Here is a 23,772-nt window from a genome sequence, read left to right as displayed (position 1 = left end):
AACAGTATGGGTCAGGAAGGCACTTAACTGGCTGATGACTCAGCCCCGCCCAACGTCTTGCACCATAGAAGGCCTCCAGGAAGGCATGTGTTCAACGGTGTTAGGATGAACCAGTTTTCTCCCTGAATGCATAGCCCCTGAACTAGAATGGCTGCCAGATGGCATGGATGCTAGAACATGCTAGAACAGGGTATGATGCAATTAACAGGAAGTTTGAGACTGAAATCCTTTTAAAGGCAATGCTTTATTTGATAAGAAACAACAGTATTAAAAGACTAATCACCAAGTGAGTAGTCATGGAGAACTAAAATTACCATTCTTGTGGGAGAACTTCCTGGGCCTGATGATGTCTCTATGGCCTCCCTTGCATCAGAGATTCTGAGGGACTGTAAAATGAAAACCTGTGATACCAGCCAGCACATACCAGTCTATATACACCAGAATGTCTCAGCATGGTCCTTGGCTTCTGAATTAATGGCCAAGAGGGTGTTGGAAGACTGAGGAATATAGACATTGGTCCTAGAAGGTCTGGTCTATCGTAGGCCTGGGGAGAGCAGTGAGTCAAGAAGCCTGATTCAAACCAAGAGGCATCAAGTAATCTGAAGACTCTTGGCACTGACCAAGCAGTCCTCCCTGGGGCACATGATCATCATTGAGGGCCCGACGTGGCTGCCCATGGTGTGCAGGAGGCCTCCTTGTCGTGTGTCTGCTGTGTGAGGCATGACTCTTCCTGACAGCGTTCCCTTTCCAGCCCAGTGGTATTGCTCTGTTCTCGCACAGTCCTCTCCATAGTAACAGAAGCTTCTACAGAGTTAACACCTCAACCCATTAAGCTTAAGTGCTTTTCAAAACATTTTATTATTGGCTGAGTGTTTGTGAAGCAGCTTACCTTGGACTCCAACTGGCTTCAAGAGGTTTGTGCCTGTCTTGTATTCCAGAGGAGCTGTGCCACAAACCCAGCACATTCCTGCACGCAGCTCTCCACCCTTCTCTTTCCTCTTTCTCTAGAGAGTGGGACCCCACTCATGGGAAGGCCATGAGGAATTTTTATTTCAGCCTTTGTATAATTGCATGACCAATGTAAAGAGGGACATCGTCTCCTTTAAAAACATTTTTAAAATCATGTTATGAGGATGGAATCGGCCCACCTAGGTCAGGCTGTGAGCACATGACTAGGTGAGTGAGTGGAGCTTTTCCATGCTGCTCTATGGAGTGAGAAACCTAATGGACCATGTTTGCACCCTTTCCAAGACCCTCCCTGATATCAAGTTCTTTAACTGCTGTTGGCAGCCAGGCACCTGTGTCTGCATTTATGTTGCAATCATGATGTGATAGTTTGGCTAGCCCAAGAAAATAATATTCATTTATTAACATCTTGTTAAAATTACTTAAATAGGTACACCAGTGTTTACTAGTAGTATTACATAAGAGCCATGAGCCGTGAGTAAATTTAACCCATTCATGATGTATCTGCAGAGATTCATTTTAGTGTGTGGGTGGGGGTGGGGATGGGTATTAAACATTAAAAGGTGATGTATGCAATAGATGCAACAGATAAGGTACTGACTGCAGCAGAACCATGACAGGTTCTGTTGTGATTTTCTTTCTGTACCCAACATAGGATTTGTGGTATAAAAACTAATGCATGTCATAAACTAGATAAGTAGATTAAATAAATACTAGAATAAAGAACTCTACAATAACAAACCATAGTACATATTCGCAACTGGTGAGATAAATTCCATTCAGGAAGAGAGTTTTGGTTTCAGCCCCTTATAAGAGAATTGTAAGATCATAGCAGCATCTAATCTTGAGGTAGGTAGATAGTGGTGAGATGGCTAATCGTGAATAATTTTAAAATCAATCTGTGGCTAAATGTGGTGAGCTTCAAATCACCTGTGGGCTGTGGGGGCGAGGGAAGCCATTGTGGTGAAATGGAGTAAAATATAGACTATGCAGAGCTCTCCACATTTCTTGCTCCAACCCCATTCCTGCTCTTTAATTGTGCTGAGACCTGCGATGCCTTTTCCTGAAGTTTCCTGGAGCTAGCGAGGCCCCACATTTTCCCTGAGCTGAGTCCTGCTGCCGCCCTCACTCAGCAGTCCTGCTGCTCCCACTTCCTTCTGGAGGTGGGTGGGAAACCTGGGAGAGTGTGCATTCTGCCCTCTTGGACACCTCTGGTGACCTGCAGTCCAGTGACAAAGAGGCCAGGGAAGGGGTGGCTGTAGTCTTGGCATCTGGGCTTCTCCAAGGCCCCACAGCTTTGGAGACACAGCAACAGAGGAGAGAATGGCCACACTAGGTTTCTGGAGGGTCCTGGAGCTGGAGCATGATGAGCAAATCCATGTCGGGAGGATCTGGCAGGAGGGAAGTGTGGTCCCAGTCACTGTAAGACTTGAGGAGTGGAGCTGGGCTCCAAATGTGTTTCCACCTATTGGAGTGCAGGGTTTGTGTGGGAGCTGCTGGACAAGGCAGCATGTGCATTTTTCAAATCATACACTTTTCTGAAAAGTTCTCTTCCCATAACCCCCTGACTGCGTGAACCTAAAATATTCCAACAGTCTATTAATGACAGCTAAATTGTCATGGCACAGCATCATGCTTATTTGAGTGCTGATTTCCAGCCATTTCATGAACTCTCTGTATTTGCAGCAGTATATTTCCTTGCAGGAACAATGACACACATCTGTTTTCACTCTCAGGTCTTTCTTCTTTGTGTCATATCCTTACTCAAAGTGACGATGATGATAGTGATGATGACAACAGCTAACGTTTACCTAATGCTAAGGGGTTTTCAAACATGAACTCATTTCATCTTCATAAAAGCTCTCTGAGGTCGGCACTATTCTTCTTCTTCCCATTTTACAGAAGAGGAAACAGAGGCACAGAAGTTAAGTAATGGAAGATCACACTCTGGCAAGTGACGGAGCCAGGATTCAAATCCATTCTCTTTGGTTTCGCTGTTGGTGCTTTTAACCACTTGGCTATAGTGTCCTTTAAATGCTTCTCGAATGGCACTGGAACACAAGTCAAAACCATCATCTATAGTGTCCAAAGGTTGTGGAAATGTGTGTCTACTACAAAGTATTCCCATCCTTCCATGGATGTATTTAGACATTTGTTGACTACCTACCACCCGCCAGACCACCATACTGGGGACAAGACCAATACAGACATGAGCTTACAGTAATTTTGGAAAGTCAGCAAACTGAACAAGGACCACAGTGACGTGTGACAAGGGTCATGCTAGATGAAGTATAAAATAACAATAGCTACTATCTATTGAACATTTTGCTTTGTATTGGTAGGCAGTGTTTTCAGTGCTTTTTATGGATCTTTTCATTTAATCTTGACAGCAATCCTATGTGGAAAGTACAATTTTATCCCCATTTTACAGATGAGAAAATGAAGGTGCAGCAAGGTCACCTAATTGCTGAATGACATAGCTTTTTAATGGTGGAGCCAAGACCATAGGAGAACACATCTGGAGGGTAAACCTAGCCTGGGAGCTAGGGAGTCCCCTTGCAATCTACTGGTGAGCAGCAGTCATTGAGATAACCAAAAACGGGAGGTCCGCCTTCATTTGCTCAGAAGCATTTATCAGGCTTCTCTAATATGCAAAACATCAAAGGAGGGAGTGGTGGTTGATGGGTACAGAGATGGATAATATAGAGTGCTTGCATTTAAGGAGACACAATTCAGTAGCCAATACTGTATTAAGTGTTTAAGGATATAAAAGAAAAGAGATGCTCATTGGCCTTGAATTGGTTAGCATTTTAACAGAGGCGTGGAGGCAGGCAAGTTGGCTCATGCTTATATACAGCGCGATGGCCTTAAGTGAGGCCTTAAGAAGAAAGAAGCAGCTCTGGCCCAGACTTCAGTACCCTCTGGCTGTGTGACGTTAAGCAAGCTATAGAATTTAGAACATTAGAGGGGAAGGCCCAGAACTCTTATTTTACGAATGGAAGTTTTTTACAAACTACAGCAATATTTGAAAACTGATTCTGTGATTCAAGCCCCTACGATTGTAAGATAAGCCCCTTCCAGCCCCTAAGATTGTACAAATCTTAACTTATAAATGATTATTGAATTTTTCAATACTTAATATACGTCAGGGTCTCTGATGAGCTGAAGGTTTGGGAATACAGCACCATGAAGTCTCCTTAGAGCCAATGAGAGGAGCTTTAAAGGAAGACAGGAAAGCAGCACAGGAAGCAGGAAAGCGATGTTCCCAGCACTTGGGGGTATCTTGGGCAGGAGCTTGGAGGTGACATGAAGGAGAAGGGGGGACTGCCAGAAGCCCTTGTTGGCTGTAAAGGAGGAGGGCTGTAGGAAATAGTGTAGGGCCAAATGGTAGGTTAGGGGAGGATCATCTTTTCTAGAGAACTTTGCCTCAAGCCCTGAAGACATTCTCTCAAGAGTAGAACATGGACATTTCCTCCGAGTGCTAGAGCATTTTAGTGTGATCTGAATAGTACATAAAAGCTATTCGCTGTGATAAAAATTACCCTGGGCTTGGAATCTGGACTCAGGCCTGAGATGTGGCTCTTTTACTTCCTAGCTACGGCTAAGTTGCCTTGTTCACAGCATAGTAATGAAGGGCAATTGAGAAACGTTATGACAACACTGTAAACTGTAAAGTTGTGCAAATAATAATTTGTTACCTAGCAATACGGAAGGATTGTCCTTGTCTAGGTTCCAGTTAAGTAGCCAGGGTCTGTGTAACTGAAGGCTTGGTAGGTTCAATTACAAATGAAGGGTGAAATTAAATGATAAAGGCTCTATAACAGCTTTCATTTTGAAGACCTAGAATAACACTATGGAGGACCCATGTACAATTTTCCTGAACAGTTGCTTTGGGTGGTAACTACTAATTCCTTCTCACCAGGGATTGGTTTAGAAGGGTTGTGTTTTATACTAGGGATTATATTTAACTCCCCCCACCCAACATTCCTGAAGACTTGTCACCATTCACAGCTCCTTCTCCTCCCATGGGCTCAGCCACAGGTGCTTCTTACGAGTCTCCGCTCCTTGAGCCGGCTGAGTGGCTCAGTTGGTTAAGAGCTCGCTCAAGAGTGTGAGCTCTGAGCAACAGCGGTTCGATTCCCGGCCCGAGCTGAGCTGCTGCAGAGCTACCAACAGGTGGCAGGATGGCTCAGCTAAAAAAAAAAAAAAAGAGTCTCCACTCCTCTTTCTCTGGCCTCTGTCTCCCAAACCTGGTCCCACCGTCTGCCGGGCTCAGTGGCTGACCCTTTGCTTCAGTTTCAGTCCATGCTGTCCATCTCCTCCTTGGACTTGATGCTTCAGAGTCCCCCTGGCTTTCCAGGGCCCTCTCTTCTCACGTTTTCATTACCTGAGAGGAAAGGTAGATGATGTGGGTTTTCATATTCCCATCCTGGGGCAGGCTGCCTTCTATTGGAGCATGCGTTTAGGAGTGTTCGGACCAAAGCGACTTCTCATGCTCCTTAGAATTTACTCAAGTGCTCTTTCTGATGCACAGGGCACTCCTCTACGTCTCTGCTCCTCTGCTCAAGCAAGTCTTCTAGAATTCACTGTGTAGCCTCTCTGAAGCTCCACAGTTGCGTATTATGTTACGCTGAGAACAGGGAGTCTCTTCTCTTTGTCTGGGAAGAGACTTCTGAGTCTCTGTTAGCCCTGGGTGCTTTTCCTATGCTACACTCACTGCTGGGCCTTGCTCACCTATACTACCTTCTTTGTGCTATTTTTTTGCATCTTCCCAAGACATTTTTCCCTATCACCACTTGGGCCTAAGGGCCAGTCTTAAGCCTGAGACCCTCCCAGACAACTCACCCTGACCTCCAGGATAACATTCTTACATGCTGGGCTACATCAACCTTCTGGTCTTGCCTCTCTTTCGGATCCTGTTTGTCTCTGCTGAGGCTTGGGGTTATGGCCCCCATCTCTGGGCTTACCTCCACCGTTCCAATGACCTCTTTGCTTCCAGCACTGGGGACTGGTCTGCGGATCCCGTCTCTAGTCCCCATAGTTGGAGCTGTGAAGAAAGAGCTTCTGGGCAAATGCCACTAGAAAGCCTGTCTCTCTAAGAACAACGGATCCGTTTTCTCTCTAGTTGTTCAGAAACGCACCCCTTCTCTCACAGCTGTGTGAAAAGAAGCCAAATGCCCATTCTTAATGCGTAACAACTGAGGCTCACATGCAAACTGCTGTTATCTCAGCAGGAGAGCAATTTGCAACCATTTAGAATCCTTTCACTCTTCCCTTCTCCTCAGTGTATGGCTGTACACACATCAGTCCATATTTATTAGTGCAGATGGTAAGAAACTCATCATTGAAAGGGCTTAGAGCACAGAGGGAAATGGATTTTTGGCCTCACTCTGGCCTTGTAAACAAGGAGGCATGAAAGACTTTAGGTTCCTGATTCCTGCCTCAAAAGAGCACAGTTTGCTTCTCTCCAAACACAAGAGGTTGTAAATTGGTAATTCATCTCAACCAAAGGCCACATGATGAGCAATTGTAGAAGTATTTTTTTCCTTGTGTGCAAAGGAGGAACCCAACATCTGGGTGTGGGCTCCAGCTGGTATTTCACCATTTGCAGCCCAAAGATACTGTCTTGGCCAGCCCTGGGCTCCATGCATGTCTTCCTTTCACCTGAGTCATGGCCAGGGTGATTGCGGAGGGGTGGGGGTGAGTGGGTGCGGGGGAGAAGTCAGCTCAGCATTTCCAAGTCATTTCTTCTTTTTTTTTTTTGTAGCTAAAAAATAAATCAGCTCTAATAAAAACATTTATACTATATTCTTTATTGTCAGCTAATCCTGCCCGAACTCATTAAATGGCAGTGTGTGGGTTATTTGCTGTCAGTGAAATTATCAAAGGCATTTTTCAGCTGGGGCACCAGGAAAACATATGCTTCAATGCCAACTAAAACAATAATGAGGAAATGTTATGATCAGTCTTGACCAGGTGACCCTGCCCATTTTAGATTAGTTCTTAATTTCAGCACAAGGGTCATCCTGTGAATTCTTACAATAAGTCACTGCTCACCACTCACATGAAAAAGATGTGACTTATTAGAAAACTCACTGTACTCATTGCAGTTAATGAGATGTGGAAAGCTTTGTAATTTGATTTGCTGGGCCATATGCTGTAAAAGGATACTGCTGATTTCATTCCTCCGTATTTAATTTAAGCAGTATGCAATCCCTTCTTCATATGGCTACTTATATAATAAAAATTAACTTGGGGTATAAAAAATACACCATTGTGGGGTTTATTACTTGGTGTGGTTCAGTTTCAAGTGTTTTTCATGGAAACATCTGTAAGTAATGTGTGCGGGTCTAATTTTAAATCCCGCCAAATATTTTCCATTTAACATTTGGTTTAACTGACAAGCTTGCAGAGGTGGTTTTCAGAATTGTCGGTAACAGATATGCACACTATTCCCAAGGCTATGGCCTTTTTTACTTTTTAATGGAAGATAATAGAAATGTAAAACTTGTTTTTGTTTTTTTAAACCTGTTTTTACATTTCAGTGGATACAAACAGTTCAGAAAGTAGCCACTCCTATCTCTCAAAGAGCCAGCTGTGGTGGAATTGATTACCCCCTAAAAATAGTTACCTTGGTTGTGACTTTCATTTCAACATCTGTGAGCGAGGACACCATGGCAGGAAGGTGACCGGTGGGAAAAGGACCCTTCAGGACAGGGGCCTGCTCTACTCAGATAGGAAAGGGGGAGAGGAGGACAGAAAATCTGAGAAATGGGCCCAAACCCAGGGAGGTCTGAGCCTCCCGAGAGGCCATCAGAAACCATGTTCTTTCTATTTTCCTATTGTTGTAAAAAAAAAAAATCCTAGCGTACACTTAGGGGCGCCGAGGCCCCTGTCCTATCCAGGGGTCTGGTCAGAAGCTGATCTGTGAAGCCACAAAACAGAGCCTTTCCTTTCTTCACCAGGAGGGGCTACCAGGTAAACGAGGGAGTTACATTTGAACTTCAGATAAACAATAAATATTTTTCAGTATGAGTATGTCCCATGGCATCCTGTATTTTCGCTTGCTAAATCCGGCAATCCTACCACCAGGGTCAGACGTGTTTGCTGACTCCCTTCTATTCCTGGCCACGAAGCTTTCTTTCAGGTTGTTTGACTTCGGTGGCTGACAAAATGAAACAGCTTGAACTGTGCAAGCGGGGCGGCCGCAGCCATAAATACCCATCTCCAGCCGGGTCCCTGCGCAGCTCTTTTCATGAACTTGCGCTCGGTTCTCATCCTGGCTCTGCGGAAATGCTGACTCAGCACCACGGCAAGCACGAGGCGGGGACCCCAGAAACATAATTGAACTGTTTCCATGACGGACTCTAAAATAAAACTGTGTGTGTGGGAAGAGAAACTTGAGGGGGAAGTTCAACAACAAATGGAGAGGTGTGGAGTGAAACCTCAGGGAAACTGTTGGTTTTGCTTGAAGGGAATTGAATTGTGAAACTGGCAGTTGCGAAATTTCACTCGGTTGATTCTTGTGAGAACCGAAGTTTGTTTTAATTGTCAATTAAAGCCCGTGGTGCCTGGGTCCCTGGGACCTAGGGAACCTGGGGGTGGTGCTAGAATGGGAACCTGTGTGGGTCCTATGACGGGGCTGGCCACTGGGGGTCAGGATAAGCTCGCAGTGTTCCTGCTGCTGTCAGAACTTTCTCTGGAGGAAAAGCCAGCATGCCCTAAGAAACCAAAGGCCTGCCTGAGAAGTTGAGAGATACACATCGAGGTGTCCACAGAGCAGGCCATCGCCATCCTCCCTGGAGGTTCCCTTGGACGACCTTATTTGTAAGGCAAATCTAGGCCCGTACATACATACATTGCTCGGCTGTCAGGCACTAAATTGCCTTTATGAGAGGCAGGCAGGCTTGCGGATGACAACACGCTGATAAAAAAAAAAAAAATAGAAGAAAAAAAAAAAGAAGTGTGGCCTTGTTGAAGATTTTATGTAAAAGGAAATGATTCATTTGAATTCAGAAGGAGCTTTAAAACAAGGCAGAAAGACCCAAGCCCTGGATTTTCTGCTTTATGACTTGTTTCTTAGAACTTGTTTAAGAAAAAAAAAAAAAGGAGGAAAAAAAATAGAAAGGAAAGACTAACCAAAATATCCAACCAAGGTTTAATTCTCGTTTGTTGCTGGTTTTTTCCCTTCAGATCAAGGTCGTTTTCTTGTTAACCCTAGACTTCAGCCGCAGAAAATGAGATTCCCCTCACTGAGGGATTAGCCATATAGAAGAGTTAGGGAATGTGTGGTCTTGAGAGACTTGAGATCGACGAGTTTGAAATGTTTGAAAGAAAAAAAAAATCTTCAGTGGTTTAAGAGCTTCACTAAGACACTTTAAAAAAAGAATCAAAATTGCCCTTATTGAAGAGCTTTGGAGATCCAAATACAAGTCCCTTTTCTTTTGCCAAGAAGCCACTTATCCATTCTATGTGTCTTTAATGCTTAATGGAAATGTTGGGATTCCTATTCAAGCCCGAAACAGGAATCTTACAGCCAACTGTATGATTTTTTTTTAAATTTTTTCAAAGACCAGTTTTTTTGGTTAAAGCCTCACATTTCTGTTCCTTTGGGTGATGGTACATTGAAGAAAGAATCGGTGCCTTTCTCAGGACCTGAATGACAGAGAGAAAGAACTCATGTCTTTTGAGAGGGTCCAAGTGTTTGGGTGGCGGGGCTGCTTGGATTGGAAGTGACGTTAAAGGGCTCTTTGACAAACAGCTGCTTGGTGTAGAGATCGTGTATTTTAAACATTCATTCATTCATTCATTTATTCAACCAGCATTTATGAAACATTCACTATATGTGGTTCTGTGCTAGATGTGAAGGACATAATACCTAGTAACACCTAGAATCATGGTCTTGCCTTCCAGGTGCTTGCAGTCTGGCAATGTGAAGAGAGACAGAGGTTATTCTACTGTAGTGGAGCCATTTTTGTCCTCTCTTTTTCATCTAGAAGATGAGGGGGAATAAATCCAGGTTGGTTAACATGGTTTATTAAACAAGTGGTATCCATGACAGGTACCCATGATAGGTAGCCATCTTTGTTGACCGACTGCTTCCTTTTTCCAGGGGCCCACCTTCCCTCCCAATGACCCCAATTGCTCTTTGAAGCCACACCTTCTGTCTGCAAACCAATAGGATAAAATGGGGATGGAGGCGGAGAGCAAGCTGATCACTTGTACTGTCTGACTTTGTAACCAGCTTGACATGAATGGCTTGACATGGCTTTACTGTTAGAGTGGGGAAACCGTTCTTTCCTTTCTGTAAGGAGGAGAAGCCAGGAGTTTATTTAATCTTTTCTAGGCAACTTATTTTATTGCATTTTTAATTTCCTCTCTTGCATTAACATGACCCTTTTCACTGGCTTCCCACGCCTAGTGCTTAATTACTTATCATTAGCAATGTACACGGGGGCCTTACTGCATATTTATAAATGTGATCATTAGTACATGGAAAGACAAAGGCTTCTTTAAGACTGTCATTAGTTATTCTGTTTTCATGGAAATGTTCATTAGGAGAAACTACCCACCTGGTTAAATAATTATAATTAAGAATTGGTAATCTCCTTTGCATTTTTAACTTGATCTTCTGTCTGTTTGTATGAAGTTAAACAAGCCTTATTTGGCCAGTAGTCTATCTTTCATTTTCACAAGAATTGTCAACAAATACAGACTCTTTGTTTTCAACCTATAGGTGGTGACTGATTTGCAGCATGATAGATGTAATTTGTGTCATGCAGCAGTTATCTCCAAACCCATTAACCAGCTGTGGAATGGTGAGTCAGTGAATGGAGGTAAAGATCTCTAGTTGATTTTATTTTCTGGACTTTGTCAGTGGTGCAAATGGAACTGCAGGCTTCTAACCAAATTTAGCAAAGGATCTCCTTTAACTCCTCAGACACAAAGACACCAGGCTGGGTGACCACTGTTCCTTTGGGCATGTCAGGCCAGGCAAGACAAGTGGCAGTTGGATGGTGTGAGTGTTTGTGTGTCAGCATCTGACTCTTTACATATTTTTGACTAGGGGTAACCACAGTGGTGCTAGGGCTGTGGCCCTGCCAGGGCTATGACAAAGAGTCCATGAGGAGTCTTCCAATTGCTAGCAAATGGCTATGAGGCCCATACATGGTTACGTGTCAGCTGAGCTGAAACAAATGAGGTGACAGAAACACAAGAAAGGAAGTTTGGTCATGCTGCTGCCCATTCTCCTCTGCCCAGACTGGTCCTCGGTGAGCTGCCACCCTGGACTGATGAGAATATGCCAGTGATAAACCACAACTGTGGGAAATGCTGGGTGGGGGCATACATATCATCTGTAAACAATTAGGCAGCCACTGCTCATTCAGTGCCGTTTTGAGAAGCTAAGGAAGTCTGCAATCAGTTATATCTCCAATTACCATAAAAATATATTAGCCATTCATTCATTTATTAATGATTCATCAGTTAACCACACATAATGAGCAAATAATTAGCAGTGCTGTACGGTTGCCAAAATTGAAGAAGTGTTGGCATTTTAAAGATGAAAGGTTGCATTTATGCAAAAGTCTGGTGATGATAAAGTTAATATGGAAGATAATTATAAAAGTGGCTGTCCTCTATTACAGGCTGAGGTACCACAAAACTTGCCTAATTGAACTGAAATTAATATTCTTCTAAAGTCTGCGTGTTGCCACACACAAACTGCTGAATTTCTCTTGAAGATCTCCCTTCAGTAAGGTGCACAGCACAATACAAGTTAATAAAATGCCAGACAGCTAGACTGTGTTCTTTGTTTGCTTGGTTCAGGGCCTCGTGGAAAACAATAAATTGCATTCATGTCAGCTGAGGCCCATCCCTTTGCTAATTACCGTTTGGTGCTGAAATGACTTCTGTGAAATTGGGAGCATGAGGAAACATACAGCCATACAAGGGAGGCTTTTCAGAGTTTTGCAGTAAATGTGAGATAGGCCTCAGGCACACAGATGTTAAAACAGTGAATTCCCCCACAGATTACACTAATGGAAACCCTGTCAGGGTAAGTCAAATCCGGGTCTGTGGTCAAAATCTAATTAAGGTTTCTGTACTTAAAAAGAATATGAATGCCTGAGGGTGGCGATGAATGTATAAGAAACTCACTTGTTTGTAAAATTGTTAGCATGAATAGTAAGTACCATGGGGCTGTTACCTAGGATGTAACACCTGTTTTTTGAGTCACTCTCTGCTTTGCTGAATGCATGGGGACGGGTTATGTCAGAGGTCAGTGAACTCAGCTCAGGCCACAGTGGCCTTCCATCTTTGGGGCCTGGTACAAGGCCTGGTTTGAGGTCATGGATGAAAACGGATCCTTAGAAGTCGCCCTGGAATCCCAGAGGGTGCTTTGCTTTGCCACATGAAAACCACCCCAGATGATCCTGCCCAACTGCCTGGCGCCACTGAGGAAATAGTTCTTGCTAAGGGTGTGGGGCCGACCAGATCTCCCTCGTGGGGAAACAAAGGGTCGTCTGCTCACACGGCGCACCCTCAGCCTGTCGGGACTGCCTCCCCGAACAGCTGCAGCGTGCAGGCGCGGCCCTGCTTCTAATAGAGGAAATGAATTTATAATGCTGCAGTCTCTTCGTTTTCACCACGCACAAATTTCCCCTTAAATACTTAAAAACAACACCCAGAGCTGGATATACCTTAAATTTCGAATAAATGAAATCTTAATCCAGTCTGTTGCTGAGTCTGAGTTGTTATTAAAGAAATAAATTTAAAACAGCAAGTGGTTTGAGAATTTTTGAATTTAATTATTTAAATCTACTTAGGGTAACTCTCATGCGCTATTTCAGTTTCCCATTGAGAACATGAATTCTGGGAAAGGTATCCCATGCAGGGCCCTGGAAATATTAACTTTCACATACAACTGTGGGCTCAGCCATAGACAGACTCTGCCACCCTCCTCCCCCGAAAAGCAGAGGAATGAAACTCTGAGATTCTTTTTTACCCTGTTAATCTCAGCCAAGTGCTACAGGACATTATTTTTCAAAGAAGAGGGAAAGCGGTCTTCTGTCGATGATTGCAGCCCCCTTCAGATGCACTGTTTACGTTTAATCATCTGAAGCTCTTTAGAGAACAGTAGGTTTATACAACCTTTCACTAAGCAAAGTTAGGGAGCAAAGGTAATGATAACATGTATAATTAAAATGGCCAGCAACTTAATTAGGGTGTATTCTGGCCAGGTGTGTGTTTAGGGTCTGATTTTTGACACTTGTGAAAATGGACCTTCTACAGAGATTGTCCCAAGGGTGATAGATTGAGGACTGGGGTGGCACATTTGGACATTTTAGTACCACTTTGCTCCTCAGGCTTGGAGGGATTCTGCTTTCATGGTTAGGGCCAGGTGCCACCCCTGCCTTAGTCCTGAGAGCAAAGGATACCTCCCAGATATTAGCAATATAGCTTTGTAATGGCATCCATATTGGGATGTGGGAGGGAGAGAAGGAGCAAGATTCGGGCACAGATTCGTGACTTTATCTCTTTCTTCAGTTCACTAGGATTTTGGTCTGGCATACGATAGGTTTGTTTTGGACCCTGTGAGAAAGGGTTAAATTACTAGATACCTGCGAAGAAGCTCGCTGGAGTGTGGTCTCACCCACACAGTGAGACCCTGAGGCCTGAGTCAGAGAGAAGCCTAGAGTCCAATTTATTCCTATTTTCTGTTGGCCATTTGATAGCAATCAGGGCCTCGTTATAATCAGAACTGCCAAATGGAACTTTCCCACACCCAACCCAGACTAACAGGAGAATATTGACTTGGAGTGATTTCTAGATCCAGAATTCTATTTTTCCACTCAATATAAAAATCTTCATTGAAGCCAGAATCTTTAAGAAAAAAGCAAATCTTAGTGTGGGGCCCAGGCTTAGCTTTGACTTGGTCTCCAATAAATGCAAAAGGCTATAGAAATTGCATAATTCACAGTGTTCAGAGGATGTGTGAATGCTTTACAATCTAAAAGGTCAGACAGATGAGAACTAGATGGGGGTTTTCTACAGGAAGTGAGATCCAGTGGTGAGCAAAGGGTCAGAAGTCAAGAGTTTCTGGGTTTATGTTTCTTAATAGCTGTAGCGTAGACTTACAGGTAAATCTGGGTATTTAATTTTTAAAATGTGCACACATTTATGGAAGAAATCCTCTTTTCCAGGTGCAGCGCTGAGCCCTAGGACTTCAGAGAGGAGAAGTCATGATTCCTACCCTTGGAAGGCTCTCATTTCTGCGGGGGGGGACAGGGTTAGACACTCAAACCGCATGAATCCAACTCCATGTAGCTAAATTTCTGCATCGCTATAATGTTTAGCACATTGGCGCCCAATAGATGTTTGTGGGATGAATAGATCTGTTAAAAGGGGAGTGTCATGTTTCTTGTCTTATTATTGTGTGAGTTAGAGAGTTAATATTTATAACTCATTTTATGCCCCTACATGCTATGTAAGTACAAATTATTAAATATCATCATAATAAACTAGGGTCCTAAACAGCCAATTACATTTTCTTATGAAGTTGGTGACATTTAGCTTTTTTTGTTGGGCAGATTGTATCATATTGCACCTGTTGGAAAAGTAGGCATTTTGGGAAGGGCCATTAATTCAGAACTGTTTATAATATAGCATAACACTGCGCTTCTTAATATGGGCATTTGTATTATTTCCCAAGGAAGTAACACAGCTGACTTAGCCCTAAATTATAATAAAAATTATTATTAATAATAATACTTCTGCAACAATCTAACTCTTTGAATTGGAGCTCCTGAAATTAGAAGATCATCATCTCTTAAAGTTCTATGCTATACTTCCTTTCTGGTTTTCTTTTTCATTCCAGTTTGTTCTCCTCTCTCCTAGATATGTCTCTCTAACTTTGTGTCTGTTTCTCCTTGACCCTCTGTCTTCCCTGTCTCCATCCTTTCCCCCTTCCACTCCTGCCAACACATTTTATTCTTCAGGGGTGCCCCTCACACCACTTCTGAGCCCAACTGTACAATGGTCGTTTGGGGTCTCCAGAACAGCTGTTTCTACTTGGGTTTCTAAGCTTCTATAACTCGCCCCTCTCCTAGTCTACTTCCGGGCAGGAAGCACTGTAGCAATCAGAATGGCTTCCTCCTCACCCTGCAAATGCCATGCTTGTTTCTTGGGCCTAGGTTCTTGTTACTGTCCTACCTGGAAGTTGTCTTCTCTTGTTGCACCTTTCTAAAATAAACTCCATGTATCTATCGATCAACTCCTCTTTGAAACTGCCCTTCTTTGTTTCCTGATCTTCACCTCTTCTAAGCTTCTGATGCCCACAATTTGGCAACTCTTTCTGTTGTATCCTATAGTTTAGTTTTAGCTCCTCACATAATCTCTAAATTTCCTATAGCTACAAGAAGCTACAGGGCTTATTGTGTACCAGGCTCTGTGTGAAGGTGCTTCACATTATTTCATTTATTCTTCAGGAGAACCCTATGAGGTTGGCATTAGTGTTATTTCTACATTACAGATCAGGCAACTAAGGCCCAGACATCATGACTAACTTCCCCAAGGTCATACAGTTAACAAGAGGTAGAGCTGGGTTCTGTAGTAGTCAGTATGCTGTACCACCCAGATCCCCTTAGGATTGAAGGACTTAATCCTCCAGCTGCTCACAGTGCTGCTGGCTGATAACTCTCAGCTGTCAGCTCTCTCTGCTAATTGCCTTTGCTTAAGTGAGCCTCTTCACCCAATGTCACACCCTTTTGCTGGGGCAGCCTGCATCCAGACTGGTTTGCAGGGGCATCAAGTTCTGTCTACTTCACCCCAGCCTGGGACAACTTCTAAGTGCAAGCCAGCGTCAGAGCTCTCCGTGAGGCTGACTCAGGCCTTTGTCATGACCACCTCATAGCCCAACTTCTCCCTTGGCCCAACCCTTTTTTCTTCCCTTTGCTTTTCCTCTACAAATGGTGATTCCTAGGAGATGCACTAATAAACTTCCTGTACATAAACTTCTTTGATTCAAAGTATGAGTCTCAGAGAACCCAACCTAAACAGTTGGTACCAGGGATGGTCTGAGAAAGGTGATGCTAAAAAGGGATTCTAGAGCTTGATCGCCTGCTTGCCACTCATAACAAGGACCCTATCTCTAGGGGTAGACAGAGCAATGACAGATCCTGGCAAAGGTAGCAGTGGTGAACTGGGACTGTGTGCTGGTGGAAGGGAATGCACTGGTGGGTGAAAGTGTCAGGCATTTGAGAAATATGGGGAAATAGTAATTATAAGAACAATGGCATTGGATGACTATTGCTGAGGGCAATTAATGCTTTGGAGAAAAAAAAGGGTAATTAACTAGCAATTAAAGGCTTGGTGTGAAAGCCAGAAAGCCTCACTGATTGGCTATAATGTGAGCCTCATTTCTTCTAGTTAGAGGAAATTGAAGATCAGAGCTAGAACTTAATCATAAGATTAGTGGAGTTTCAGGGAAAGTTGAACGCTCATACGAGGTAGGTGTGCCATGCTAGCCGGGGTTCTGATTGGGAAAGAGCAGGACCTTAAGATAAGAGATGGTGACATCTGAGCTGATGCACTTAAACATTTTGAGTCTCCGGGTTCCTCTAAACCCTCTGAGCCTGCAGAATTGGCCCCTTTCCCTCTGTTAAAGACTAGCACTACTTCTCTCGTGCCTGAAGAAGATGCAGAGGCCTCTGCCTTGCAAGACAAATGTGTTCCCCTCCCTTCAAGGTCTGCCCTTATGTCCCTTCTCTTGGCAGCCAGACTAATAAATAGGATTAAATCACAACACTGCCTAGCTGCGGAAGTGCTGGGCCTGCTAGGGTAGGAAAGGTACTATACCTCAAAGGAACTACAGGATCTTGCCAACAAGTATTAGCAGGATCTGGGACATTATTTCAGAGACTGGATTCTGTGAGTACACTGGATCAATTTGGGTGGAACATAATATTAGATAAGGGAGAATTTCCTATAGGGGAGCACCCTCCTAGGATACAGGACATCCGACAATCATCCTGGGATGCCACTAATATTCTGCTAGGATGGCTCTTGGAAACCTGGAGAAAGTAATAGTCCACATAAAATGAAGTAGAAATGACTCACCATAAGAGTTGGTAGGAGAAAGAATGAACGTCTCAGAGAAATGGCCATGACACAGTGGAAATCACACATAAGGTTGGAAATCCCACCAAATGACTATTTTCAGTAGGAAGGCCCAGAGGATAGACTACATATTTTGAAAAGCATTTCTGGTATGCTCTGATACTCTGCCTATTAGTCGTCAAATGATTTTGAGGCTGGAACTGTCCATCATGGACTGCTTTCTGTCAGACCCAACAAGTCATAAGGTTGAATGGGTGAGCCCAGAAGCAATCCATTGCAAGATGGAAGGGGTGCACTCAGGATTGGACATGAAGAGGGCCAGAGGGCACGAGTAGACTGCCTGATCACACCCCATGTCATCACCCACCACCATTGCACTGCCTCTTCCTCAGCGTACACTTGTGACCGCATTGGGTTCCTTATGACCAGTTAATGGAGAATGTAAAAGGCTGAGCTTGGTTCATGAATATGTTGGCTTGGCATGTGGCTGAAATCCCAAAATGGTCTGGCACGGCACTAAAGCTACACTCTGGGGTGGCTCTGAAGTCACCGATTAGTGGAAATATTCCCAGTGAGCATAGCTTCAAATGGCATACCTGCTCATCGACTTTGTGAGGAAAGAGAATATAGATAAACTCATGGTCAATGGCAAATGGATTGGCTGACTGGTCAGGCACCAGAGGAAGAAGGTTGAAAGACAAAGAGGTCAGGGGAAGAGACATGCCTGTGGGGATGGGCATACCGTGTGAAGATCTTCATATCACAGGTTACCATCCACCAAAAAGCATCCAACACAGAAGAGGCATTAAACAAACAACAAGATAGAACGATTAGGCCAGTTCATATCAGCCAGCCACTCTCATCGATCAGCTGGCACAATGGGTGCATAAACGGAGAAGCCATGTGATGGAGTCAGAGGCTATTTTTAGGTCCAAAGCATGGCTCCCACTCGCCAAAGTAAAATAGCTATTGCTGCTGCCAAATGTCCAAGCTGTCAGCAATAGGGACTAGTCCCCAATATGGCATTACCCTTTGAGATCACCAGCCAGCCACCTGTGGCAAGTTAGCTACATTGCTAGAAGGGACAGAAATTTATTTTAACTTGAAAAAATGATATTCCAGGGTTTGCCTTTCCTGCCTGCAGATCCTCAGCTTGCACCACCACGTGCAGCTGAGGACTTAGAGTATCTGACCCGTTGACAGGGATCCCACATCACATCATGTCACACAAAGGGACCCACTTTATGTCAAGGGAGGTGCAGCAGAGGGCACATGGCAATGGGATATCCTATTCTATCTCAATTAGTACTACCTAGAAGAAACTGGTCTGCTAGAGTGATGGAATGTTCTTGGTACAAGGAATAAGAAAATAACCACGAGAAATAAGACATAGCTCTTGCCCTCACAGTTGAGTGGAAGAAAATATACTTGACCAAACTCTTATAAACACTATGGCAAATGGAGTGGTAGAGATGAACAGAGAGGAAAAGTGCCTTATCCAATCTGGTGGTCAGAGAGAAAGGACAGTGACACAAGGTTTCCAGGGGGAGTTGATGCCTGAGCTTAGTCTTGTAGAGTAAGAAAAAGAAGATCAGAAGAATATTCCAGGCAGAGCAAAGGTACCAGGTGAAAAATAGTATGGCTGGATTTGCTGGAGCATAGAGGACAAGGTCAGGGAAAGCAGGGTTCAGAAAATGAAGGCTCTTACATTCCATGCTACAGAGAATCAGCTTTCTCCTGTGGATGATGTGGGAGCCATTGATGGGCTTTCAGTGGGGGAATAGGGTTCTAATGCATCCTTCAATCTTTTTTCTTCTGTCTCCTGCTTGAAGCTCCCTCTCTTTGTTCTCTGAAATGCAGCTGCTGGAGTGCCTTCTGGTCACATATATGATACCTTACAAAAGCATTTTACACCACAGCAGATCTCAGTTCTGGCAGATATTAGCAAGCCTGCCTGCTGAAGAGACATCCTTGAGATCGCTCCCTGTTGGTAGGGTCTGTTGCATTGGAGTTGCTGATGCTTTTTAAGCAGCTAAAAATTACCTCTTTTCCCCCAAATTATTTAAAACAGCAATTCCCAAAGGCACAGCAAGGGAAGTTGATGATAATTGTGGACCCAGAACTCCAGGAAAACATTGGACCTTTGAGGTAGCCATCCAGAAGCTCCTGCACATTGTTGGTGCTTGGAAAACCCCTTTGGTGCAGGCTACTTTGCCAAGTCAGTGAAACTCACTGATCATCATTCTGAAGACAGGCAGCCCGCAAGAGATTACCACCCAATCCTTGGCATAAAACCCAAGATCTCAGCATCCCAAGGAAGCTTAAAGAAGGGGGTAAACTCTAATGATCAGACAATATCATTTCTGGTGATGAACTGATAGACAAAGAAGGGAAAAAAAGTCTAGAAGGACCACCGTGTATTAGAAAACAAGGAGACATTTGAACTACTTTGACAACAAGCGCCTGTCCAAGTTAAAAGTCAACACTGTATTCCACATAGAATCCAGTGTTCTATGTAGATGAACTCAAATATGAGCTAGAGGTCACCTTGAGATTCTTTGTTGTTTTATTCACTAATAAACATACAGAACACAAAATGATGATTTGGAAAAATAAGCAATCAGATTAAGAACTATAGCCAGTCTACAGGTCCAGAAACCCTGCTTATTTGCAGAAGTGTGGTATTGAAAAATTATGTCACCAGAAAGTCCCACTTGGGCCAGCTGTTCCAAATTAGGAATCCATAAAAACCTCTAAGAACTGAACAGTTTATATCCTGGGTCAGCACTTGGTCTTCCCTCATTTCCTATCTAGCTCACGTAGATCTAATGCCAAACTTGTTCCAACATAGCCCAAGGTGTCAACCTACATACTACACACAGAGAGAGCCTCTGAGTCTGTCTGTGATAGGCTGCTACTGAAAATCAAGTTGGAACTCAGGCATTATAATTGAGAGATACAGGGTACCCTTTAGAAATTAGATAAAAGTTTAATATGGCTAAGATTGTATGAGAAAACAACAAAAGGTGAGTGTTAGGACCCAAACTGTGGAACCATCCGTTTGTATCTTCTTGTGAGCCAAACACCTGGTATAAATTGAATGTGGGAGAAGCTTTAGTAAGTGGTTTCTTTTTAACCTATTAAAACCATTGTTAAATTTAACTCAAATGTTGTAGATCTGCATAAAAGTGGTCAGATTTCTAAATGGTTTGAAGAACTGAGAGTTGAAAGTCCTCTAGGGGTCTCTAGGTTTCTAACCACATCCCCATCCCCTTCTTCATCCAATTGCTGCTCTCTTCCCTGCAGAATCCCCTTTCAGTCCCTAGTAAATTGGATTCTTTAAGCCTAGTATAATTTCCATCCTGTTTCCATTAGAGGCCAGGTGGCTCTCACAGTGATTCACTTGGTTGCCCTGCCCAGAAGGGACTGAAGTACAGATATCAGCTGCCATTAATTCTGGGTGAGCTGGACTGAAAGTGACAGAAATGGGTTCCTAAACGACATTAGAATAAAAGAAGCATGCCTTCTTGGTGGAGAGGACAGTTTAAACAAAGTGATAACATTGGACCCAGGTAGACTTTTTAGCCCAAAACCTGATGGATCAGTTTCATCCACTTCTGAGTTATAGAAAAGGAGGTTGAGGGAAGGAATTTCCAGCCCCAGCTCTGCTACCAAGTTTAGGACCTTGGTTTCCGTACCTGAAGCATGGTAGGATGGTGCAATGATCTCTGAGTTTCCTTCCACCTTGAAAATTTCATGACAAACAATCACATATGGCCACCCTAGATGGCAATATTGCTACTGTATTTTTTCTTTAAACAGATTCTCAAATCCATTCAATATGAAGTAGATTAGTAAAGGGAACCAGAAACTCTGAAGAGGCCACCCTCATACACAGGGAATTTACTGACTTGCCCTGTGTATTTGTGTTTATTTCTGCTGATTCCTAGGTGAAGGTGGATTCTAGGGAAGTAACATTTATATGAATCCAAATGGAGGGACAAGTTTTCTCCCGCATCTCCCCTTCCCAAACAATCCAGCTTAGTTCATCATCTTGTGTTGACATTACTTATGAATGCTAATGAGCTCATAAATGCTAATTAATAACTCCATGTGCTTCTATTTACTGGCAAATATAGGGATCCAGGTGCAGTGTAGACCTGGCCCCAAACACAGTACCTCTCTCTATCTCTGAGCCGAGAACATGGGTGGGATGACTCTCGCAGTCCTGCCAAAGTCAGGGGCCTTCCACGCCTTTCAATATGTGCAGAAGCTATAATGAACTCTAACAAGAATATTATCTTCTGATTTCCCACTGAGAAAAGAAACTAGGGTAAAATCCAGCACATAGCAAGGTTAGGTTGGACTCCAAAACTTTGGGGAGAAGTCAAAGTGAAGTGGTGGTCAGGGAATCCTCCCCAGCCTGACCTAGAGGTGTTGTCAGAGTGGGGCAGGCAACTCAAAGAGGTGGTGTGGAGGTCTCCGCATGGCTAGACAGAAAGAAGGTTAATGGGACTTTGAGGAGCGTAGCAAGCCAGCGCTTTTGTTCTCTTACTGGTGTAGCTGCCTCTGTCTCCTCCATTGGGCTGGAGCCCTGTCAAGCCAGGAGCTTAGCCTGCCAGAAGTCAGGCCCCCCTAGATGTGTGCTGCTTTGACACTGCTGATTGAACTTGTGCTCCTCTTTGGGAGATTCTGAACTTTCCTCAGCAAACAAGATGAGGCCTGAGCTTGGTTCTAATGACCACATTACTTTGAACTTATCAAACCCTTAACTATGCACCAGGTTTTAGCATTGAATGCCTCATGACAATACCATTTATGATGGCCCCCATTTGAGCATTTGGTAAACTGAGGCAGAAGGGTTATGGAACTTCGCCAAGTTCACACAGCTAGCAAGTAGCAGAACTGGGAGTTGAACGTGGCTGCCACCCTGAAAGAAGCCCCTCTCTAGAACTGCTGCCTGGGTGCAGCTCCCAGCTACTGCAGACTGTTGCTGGAGGCCGTTCCTGCTCATATGACTCTGTGATGTCAGGAGGCCTGCTCCCTCGGGGTCCTCCCTTCCCTGCCTTTTCAGGAGGAGTTTTCCTTCCAGCCTGGAGAGCTGTGACTGAGAGCCAGCTCCTCTGCCCAGCTGCGATTGCCTCTGAGCCCCAGAGCCCCTCCTGACTTGGAAATCACCCTTTCCCCCACTAGTGCTCTTCATTCTTCTCCCTTGTCTCCTCTCAAGGCCCAACTCCATGTTTTAGAAGCACTGGCCTGGCCCTGTTTTTCAAGTCACTGTAAAATCACTTTAGTTTCGCCCCCTCCAGGGCGCCCAGCTGAAGATGAACACTCACATCCTGGGTTATACCCAGGCTGGGGAAAAGGGCAAGCTATTGCTTTTGGATGAGGTTCCCAAGAGTGGAGGGACTTTTCTTTGTAAAGAAAAAGTAAAGCTTTATAAACCCTGTGCTCTTTTCAAAGAGGCCTTATGGGTGGCAAGGCATAGCCACCGTGGTAAGGAGGAAGCTAGAGAGGCAGAAAAAGAATTGCTAACTACATGCTGGTGCAACATGCTTTTTAAGGGTGGGGTATGGGAGACAGGAGAGGAGATGTCTCTCTGCCCCTATCTCCTTGGGTGCTGAGATGAACACACCCGGTGGTTGACACCTCTGTTGCTGCTCTCTAGGGCAGTCTGCCTCCCTCCATCCCCCCCGCTGCTCCTTGCACTGGGTGGTGCTGGCGGAGAAGGGGCCCAGGGCTGTGTCTGCCAGCCCCAAATGCCAGCAGCTGCACAATCCTGGGATAATTGCTCATATCTGTTTCTTCTCTTTTCCAGGCCTCGGAGAGTGTTCCAGGAACGAACTTTCCGCAGTATGATGACCTGCAAAAGCAGCCCTTCCATTTACATTTCAAACTCCAAGTCAGCCGTGTCAAAGTTTGAACCAGGGCTGTGGAGGATAATGGGTCAAATGCAATTAGTAGCCCGGAGAGCTGCGCGTTGCAGTCTGATTTATTTTTTTGCCCATCAGATTCCAAGAATCCTAGTGCTTAAAAGCAACTAAACAATCACTCTATTGTTCTGAAATAAAGCCCAGTTAATTCAAAAATCAATTGCACCACCAGGTGGGGCACACTCTGGCCCCAAACAGATGGGGTCGAAAACTCCCCCAAAATTCAGTCTTGTTAAATTAAAAACTTGATCCAGGAGTGGAACAAATAAGGAGCCATGAATGGAATGGAGTCAGGTCCACTCAGGCGAATTCTTTCTTCTCCCACTCCTTTTCCTTCCTTTAAAAAAGAAAAAATCACCATTCCACTTTCATCAGTGTTAGCATCTCCACAGAAATGCAGCCATCCACCCTGTTCAGTTCAATGTGTTACTTTAATTAGTCTGAAAATTAAAGGGCAACTCTGGGCCAATGTGAATGATTATGAAAATACATGTGCATCCTATGCAATCCTCTCATTTAATTAATAGTCTTGTAAACTATATGGCTCACTTTAAGGCGGTCTTGAGGTATAACAAGTCCATTTAAATATCCACTTAATACTTAACAGGATGTGAGGGACACACTACAGCATACGGTCCCTTCTCAAGTTTCACTGTCTGAAATTTTTCAAAGCTGACCCAAGTCAACCCGAAAAATGTTTAACACCCTGGGCTTGAACACAAGAAACTCTGTGATGAACAGACATTCAATTACATTT

The 23,772-nt window shown here is 44.0% G+C and overlaps 1 long non-coding RNA gene across 2 annotated transcripts in view; it reads left to right on the top strand.

Moving 5' to 3' along the window:
- LOC109391939 (uncharacterized) overlaps positions 1-23,511 on the top strand; it is a 66,603-nt gene extending 43,092 nt beyond the window's left edge. The window contains exons 2-5 of one of the 2 annotated variants that reach the window (XR_002125956.1): positions 9,880-9,985; positions 10,703-10,784; positions 14,169-14,254; positions 22,901-23,511. This is a non-coding gene — a long non-coding RNA (uncharacterized LOC109391939). Of the gene's footprint in view, positions 1-9,879; positions 9,986-10,702; positions 10,785-14,168; positions 14,391-22,900 lie in introns of those variants that run through there. The other variant, XR_002125955.1, reaches the window with a different exon arrangement.
- The last annotated feature ends 261 nt before the right edge of the window (positions 23,512-23,772 follow it).

Source organism: Hipposideros armiger, unplaced genomic scaffold, assembly GCF_001890085.2.
Source record: "Hipposideros armiger isolate ML-2016 unplaced genomic scaffold, ASM189008v1 scaffold_307, whole genome shotgun sequence".
Lineage (NCBI taxonomy): Eukaryota > Metazoa > Chordata > Mammalia > Chiroptera > Hipposideridae > Hipposideros > Hipposideros armiger.
This window is presented reverse-complemented; position numbering and strand designations above follow the sequence as displayed.